Genomic DNA, 7552 nt, shown 5'->3' on the forward strand with positions numbered 1-7552 from the left:
TAGGTAGGAACTGCCTCTTCAAACACAGGAGGTGATGGTGGGCTTGCCCAGGAGCTGCCTGAAAGACTCTGGCTCATCCGAGCTCTCTGACGGTGCAAGGGGCAGGAACAGACGGGTGCATGTGGTTCTGCCTTGTCCTGGGAGTGTGGAGCCCCTAGTTGGCCACTAGGCTCAGGGGCAAGGGCCCTGAGAGAGGATCACCACGAAGTGTTTTTCTCCTGGGCTTGGGAGCAGAGTGCCTGGCTTGAGGGAAACGCGGACCTCCCTTGGGGAGGGAGCAGTAGCCAGCCGGCGAGAGTGCTTGCAACCAGGCCTTTGGAAGCAGGCGGGGAGGTCTTCCAGCGACAGAATGCCGGTTCTGCTCAGAGGCCCCACAAGCAAGGATCAGGTCCCAGCATGGTCCCTGCACCAGGCCAGACTTTCGGAGACTTTCCTGGCCTCCGGGCAAACTGCCCCACGAAGGGGCAGGCTGCGGGGATTGTGGCCAGACATACCCAGGCGAAACCCAGGCTCATCTGCGCTTGTGACCTAGTGGCTCAGTGGGCCTATTGCTCTCATTGCTGCCGTGAAGCTGCTGGAGAAAAAGGCTTTGGGCATCCAACCCGTTGCTCCCCACTTCCCTCTCACCAGGCCGTCTGAGCTCCAAGCACTTGCAGTGTGGAGACAGCCTCTGCCAGCACCTCCCCTCCGAGTTGGTTTCAAAAGAGGCCTAGGCCAGGGGAAATATGCTAGGGGATGAGAGACTGGGGAGGCGACCAGGTATGTCTAGACACACACCCCGCAGCCTGCCCCTTCAAGGGGCAGCAGCCCCAGAAGCCAGGGAGGTCTGGGCAAGGCTGGCCAAGGACACGGGTCTTGCTGGGTCCTTCCCATGGCCTGTGGGGACTCTGAGCAGAACCTGCCCTTTCCCGCAGGAAGACCTCCCCAACTGCCTCCAAAGGCCGGTTTGCAAGCATTCTCGCCAGACTGCTGCCGCTCCCTGCCAAGGGAGGCCTGCTTTTCCCGCAAGTCACGCACTCTGCTCTTAAGCCCGGGAGAAAAGTGCTTCGGGGTGGTCCTTTCTCTGGGCCCTTGCCCCTGAGCCTGGAGTCAAGCTTGGACATCCACATAGCCAGGAAGAGGTAGAATCACAAGCATATGTTTGTTCCTGTCCCCTGCACCTTCCAAGGACTTGGTTGAGCCAGAGTCTGTCAGACATGTCCTCCGCAGCCCCAGCAGGACTGCCTGTGTGTCAAGGGGCAGAGCTGATCTAGGGGCAGAGTGGGCCTCTTGCTCTCCCAGCTGCCCGGAGGCTGCTGGGCCAAAGAGGCCTTGGGCATCCACACACTTGCTCCGCACTTCCCTGTGACCAGGCCGTCTGAGCTCCAGGCTCTTGCTGTGTGAAAACAGCCCATGCCAGCACCTGCCCTCCGAGTAGGCCTTAAATTAGGCCAAGCACAGGGGAAATGCGCTAGGGGGTAAGAGACTGGGGAGGCGACCAGGCATGTCTGGACACACTCCCCGCAGCCTGCCCTTCATGGGGCAGCAGCCCTGGAGGCCCGGAAGGTCTGGGCAACCCTGGCCAAGGGCAGAGACCATGCTGGGTGCTGCCCCTGGCCTGTGGGTCCTCTCAGCAGAACCACCCCTTTCCCGCATGAGGACCTCCCCGGCTGCCGCCAAGGGCCGGTTGCAAGCATTCTCGCCGGATGCCGCACCTCCCACCCCAAGGGAGGCTTGTTTTGCCCGCAAGTCGCGCAATCCGCTCCCAAGCCGGGAGAAAAGCACATCGGGGTTGTCCTTTCTCTGGGCCCTTGCCCCTGAGCCTGGAGTCAAGCATGGAAGTCCACACTCCCAGGCTGAGGCAGAACCACATGCAAATGTCTGTTACTGCGCCCTGAACCTTCCGAGAGCTCGAGTGAGCCAGAGTCTGTCAGGCAGCTCCTCGGCCACCCCAGCAGCACAGCCTGTGTGTCAAGGGGCAGAGCCGACCAAGGGGCAGAGTGGGCCTCTTGCTCTCCCAGCTGCCCTGAGGCTGCTGGTCTAAAGAGGCCTTGGGCATCCACCCCCTTGCTCCCCACTTCCCTCTCAGCAGGCCGTCTGAGCTCCAAGCCCTTGCAGTGTGGAGACAGCCTCTGCCAGCACCTCCCCTCCGAGTAGGACTCAAAAGAGGCCTAGATCCAGGGGAAATGCGCTTTGGGTAAGAGACTAGGGAGATGACCGGGCATGTCTAGACACACATCCCGCAGCCTGCCCCTTCATGGGGCAGCAGCCCCAGAGGCCAGGAAGGCCTGGGCAAGGCTGACCAAGGGCAGGAAACTTGCTGGGTGTTTCCCCTGGCCTGTGGGGACTCTGAGGAGAACCAGCCCTCTCCCGCAGGAAGACCTCCCCGACGGCCTCCAAAGGCCGGTTTGCAAACATTCTCGCCAGACTGCTGCCGCTCCCTGCACGAGGGGGGCCTGCTTTTCCCGCCAGTCGCACACTCTGCTCCGAAGCCCGGGAGAAAAGCGCTTCGGGGTGGTCCTCTCTCTGGGCCCTTGCCCCTGAGCCTGGAGTCAAGCTTGGACATCCACATTGACAGGAAGAGGCAGAATCACATGCATACATTTGTTCCTGCCCCCTGCACCTTCCGCGGGATTGTTTGAGCCAGAGTCTGTCAGACACGTACTCCGCAGCCCGAGCAGGACTGCCTGTGTGTCAAGGGGCAGAGCCGACCTAGGGGCAGAGTGGACCTTTGTGACGGAGTTGTGGCCAGCAGATGAGAGGTCTTGCAAACAGGCCTTTGGAGGCTGCTGGTGAGGTCTTCCAACGGCAGAGTCCTGGTTCTGCTCAAAGGCCCCAAGGCCATGGTCAGGTTACAGCATGGACCCTGAACCAGGACAGCCATGACCAGACCTTCCTGGCCTCCGGGGGTACTGCCTCACGAAGGGGCAGGCGGTGGGGAGTGTGTCCAGACATGCCCAGGCACCTCCCCAGGCTCATTCCCTGAGCGCCTTTCCCATGGTTCCTAGGCCTCATTTGAGGCCTGCTTGGAGGGGAGGTTTCTGGCAGGGCCTCACTCCAAACTGCAAGGGACTGGAGCCCGGACGGCCTGGTCAGAGGGAAGAGGCCAGCAAGGGGGTCGATGCCCAAGGCCTCTTTGTCCCAGAAGCGTCAGTGCAGCATTGTGAGCAAGTGGCCCTCAGTGCCCCTAGGTCGGCCCTGCCCCATCACACACAGGCATTGCTGCTGGGCCTACCCAGGAGCTGCCTGACAGACTCTTGCTCACCCAAGCTCTCTGACGGTGCAGGGGTAGGAAAATACTTGTGCATGTGGTTCTTCCTTGGCTGGGTGTGTGGAGCCCCTAGCTGGCGCCCAGGCTTGGGGCAAGGTCCCTGAGAGAGCGCAACCCCGAAGCGCTTTTCTCCCGGGCTTGGGGGCAGAGTGCGCAGCTTACGGGAATTGCCGGCCACCCTCGGGGAGGGTGCTTGCAAACTGGCCTTTGGAGGCAGCTGGGGAGGTCTTCCAGTGGCAGAGTGCTGGTTCTGCTCAGAGGCCCCACAGGCGACAGGGAGGTGCCAGCATGGACACTGCCCCAGGAGAGCCTTGTCCAGACCTTTCTGGCCTACGGGGGAACTGCCCCACGAAGGAGCAGGCTGCGGGAACTGAGTCCAGACATGCTCAGTCACCTCCCCAAGCTCATTCCGTGAGCGCTTTTCCCTGGTGCCTAGGCCGCATTTGAGGCCTAATTGGAGGGGAGGTTTCTGGCAGGGCCTCTCTCCACACTACAAGGGCCTGGAGCTCTGATGGCCAGGTCAGAGGGAAGAGGCCAGCAAGGGAGTCGATGCCCAAGGACTGTTTGGCCCAGCAGCCTCAGGGCAGCAGGGGAAGCAAGTGGCCAACTGTGCCCCTAGGTCGGTCCTGTCCCGTCACACACAGGCGTGGCTGCTGGGCTTGCCCAGTAGCTGCCTGACACACTCTGGCTCACCCGAGCTCTCTGATGGTGCAAGGGGCAGGAAGATACGTGTGCATGTGGTTCTGCCTTGGCCTGGGTGTGTGGAGCCCCTAGTTGTCCCCAAGCACCAGGCCAAGCGCCTGACAGCGGACAAACCCGATGCGCTACTGTCCTGGGCTTGGGACCAGAGTGGGTGACTTGCGGGAAAAGCGGGTCTCCCTCGGGGAGAGTGCTTGCAAACCGGCCTTTGGAGGCAGCCGGGAGGTCTTCCAGTGGCAGAGCGCTGGATTTGCTCTGTGGCCCCACAGGCCAGGGGCAGGTACCAGCATGGACCCTGCTCCAGCCCAGCCATGCTCAGACCTTCCTGGCCTCTGGGGGTACTGCCCCATGAAGGAGCAGGCTGTGGAATGTGTGTCCAAACATGCCCAGGCGCCTCGCTAGGCTCATTCCATTAGCTCCTTTTCCCTGTTGCCTAGGCCTTTTGAGGCCTACTGCAGGGGAAGTTTCTGGCAGGGGCTCTCTCCACACTGCCAGGGTCTGGAGGACAGATGGCCTGGTCAGAGGAAAGAGGCCAGCAAGGGGGTCGTTTCCCAAGGCCTCTTTGTCCCAGCAGCCTCAGGGCAGCAGGAAGAGCAAGTGGCGCACTGTGCCCCTAGGTAGGCCCTGCCCCTTCACACAGAGGCGCTGCTGCTGGACTGCCCAGGGGCAGCCTGACAGGATCTGGCTCACCCGAGCTCTCTGATGGTGCAGAGGGCCAGAAGAGACGTGTGCATGTGGTTCTGCCTTGGCCTGGGTGAGTGGAACACCTAGCTGTCCCCAGGCTCCGGGGCAAATGCCTGAGAGAGGAACACACCGAAGCGCTTTTCTCCCAGGCTTGGGAACAGAGTGCGCGGCTTGTGGGAAAGACGGGCCTCACTCAGTGAGGAGAAGCGGCCAGCTGGTGAGACTGCATGCAAACCGGCCTTTGGAGGCGGCCGGTGAGGTCTTCCAGCGGCACAATGTTGATTCTGCTCAGAGTACCCACCGGCCAGGGGCAGGTCCCAGCATGGACCCTGCCAAGGCCAGCCTTGACCAGACCTTCCTGGCTTCCGCGGGAACAGACCCACGAAGGGGCAGGTGGCAGGGAGTGTGTCAAGACATGCACAAAAGCCTCCCCAGTCTCATTCCCTTAGCGCCTTTCCCATGGTTCAGAGGCCTCATTTGAGGGCTACTTGGAGGGGAGGTTTGTGGCAGGGGCTCTCTCCACACTGCAAGGGCCTAGAGCCCGGACGGCCTGGTCAGAGGGAAGAGGTCAGCAAGGGGGTCGATGCCCAAGGCCTCTTTGTCCCAGCAGCCTCAGGGCAGCAGGGTGAGCAAGTGGCCCACTGTGCCCCTTGGTCGGTCCTGACCCTTCACACACTGGCGCTGCTGCTTGGCTTGCCCAGGAGCTCCCTGACAGACTCTGGCTCACCCGACCTCTCTGATGGTGCAGGGGACAGAAAGAGTCCTGTGCACATGGTTCTGCCTTGGCCTGGGAGTTTGGAAGCCCTAGCAGACCCCAGTTTCAGGGGCAAGGCCCTGAGAGGGGACCACACAAGAGCTTTTTTCCTGGGCTTGGGAACAGAGTGCATGGCTTGCGGGAATCGCAGTCATCCCTCGGTGAGGGAGAGGTGGACTGCCGGCGAAAGAGCTTGCAAACCGGCCTTCGGAGGCTGCCGGGGAGGTCTTCCATCGCCACAGTGCTGGTTCTACTCAGAGGCCCCACAGGCCAGGGGCAGGTCCCAGCACGGACCCTGCCCAGGCCAGCCTTGACCAGACATTCCTGGCCTCCGGGGGTACTGCCTCACGAAGGGGCAGGCGGCGGGGAAAGTGTCGAGACCTGCCCAGGCACCTCCCCAGGCTCATTCCATTATGCCTTTTTCCTGGTGCCTAGGCCTCATTTGAGGCCTACTTGCAGGGGAGGTTTCTGGCACGGGCTCTCTCCACATTTCAAGGGCCTGGAGCACAGAAGACCTGGTCAGAGGGAAGAGGCCAGCAAGGGGGTCGATGCCCAAGGCCTCTTGGTCCCAACAGCCTCAGGGCAGCAGGGTGAGCAAGTGGCCCACTGTGCCCCTTGGTCGGCCCTGACCCTTCACACACTGGCGCTGCTGCTTGGCTTGCCCAGGAGCTCCCTGACAGACTCTGGCTCACCCGACCTCTCTGATGGTGCAGGGGACAGAAAGACTCGTGTGCATGTGGTTCTGCCTTGGCCTGGGAGTGTTGAGCCCCTAGCTGGACCCCAGGGTCAATGGAAAGGGCCCTTAGAGAGGACCACCCCGAAGCGCTTATCTCCCGGGCTTGGGAACAGAGTGCACAGCTTGCGGGAAGCGCGGGCCTCCTTTGAGGAGGCTGCTTGCAAAGCGGCCTTTGGAGGCAGCCGGGGAGGTCTTCCAGCGTCAGAGTCCTGATTCTGCTCAGAGGCCCCACAGGCCACGGGCAGGTTCCAGCATGTGCCCTGCCCCAGGCCAGCCTTGACCAGACCTTCCTGGCCTCTGGGGGGTACTGCCCCAGGAAGGTGCAGGCAGCAGGGCATGAGTCCAGACATGCTCAGGCACCTCCCCAGGCTCATTCCATTAGCGCCTTTTCCCTGGTGCCTATGCCTCATTTGAGTCCTACTAGGAGTGGAGGTTTCTGGCAAGGCTCTCTCCACACTGCAAGGGCCTGGAGCCCGGACGGCTTGGTCAGAGGGAAGAGGCCGGCAACGGGGTCAATGCCCAAGGCCTCTTTGACCCAGGAGCCTCAGGGCAGCAGGGAGAGCAAGTGGCCCACTGTGCCCCTAGGTCGGCCCTTCACACACAGGCACTGCTGCTGGGCTTGCCTAGGAGCTGCCTAAAAGACTGTGGCTCACCCGAGCTCTCTGTCGGGACAGAGGGCAGGAAGAGCCATGTGCATGTGGTTCTGCCTTGGCCTGGGTGTGTGGAGCCCCTGGCTGTCTCCCAGGTTCAGGGGCAATGGCCTGAGAGTGGATCACCCTGAAGCAGTTTTCTCCCAGGCTTCGGAGCAGAGTGCGCGGCTTGCGGGAAACGCAGGCGTCCCTTGGTGAGGGAGAGGCAACCATGCGGCGAGAGTGCTTGCAAACCGGCCTTTGGAGGTTGCCGGTGAGGTCTTCCAGCGGCACAGTGCTGGTTCTGCTCAGAGGACCCACAGGCCATGGGCAGGTCCCAGCAAGGACCCTGCACCAGGTCAGCCTTGACCAGACATTCCTGGCCTCTGGGGGTACTGCCCCACAAATGGGCAGGTGGCGGAGAGTGTGTCCAGACATGCCCAGGCACCTCCCCAGTCTAATTCCTTTCGCGCCTTTCCCATGCTTCATAGGCCACATTTGAGGCCTACTTGGAGGGGAGGTTTCTGGCATGGCCTCTCTCCAACTGCAACGGACTGGAGTCTGGGCGGCCTGGTCAGAGTGAAGAGGCCAGCAAGTGGGTTGATTTCCAAGGCCTCTTTGTCCCAGCAGCCTCAGGGCAGCAGGGTGAGCAAGTGACCAACTGTGCCCCCAGGTCAGCCCTGCCCCTTCACACACAGGCACTCCTGCTGGGCTTGCCCAGGAGCTGCCTGACAGACTCTTGCTCACCCGAGCTCTCTGACAGAACAGAGGGCCGGAAGAGATGTGTACATGTGGTTCTG

The sequence above is a fragment of the Muntiacus reevesi genome, unplaced genomic scaffold, assembly GCF_963930625.1.
Source record: "Muntiacus reevesi unplaced genomic scaffold, mMunRee1.1 SCAFFOLD_159, whole genome shotgun sequence".
NCBI lineage: Eukaryota > Metazoa > Chordata > Mammalia > Artiodactyla > Cervidae > Muntiacus > Muntiacus reevesi.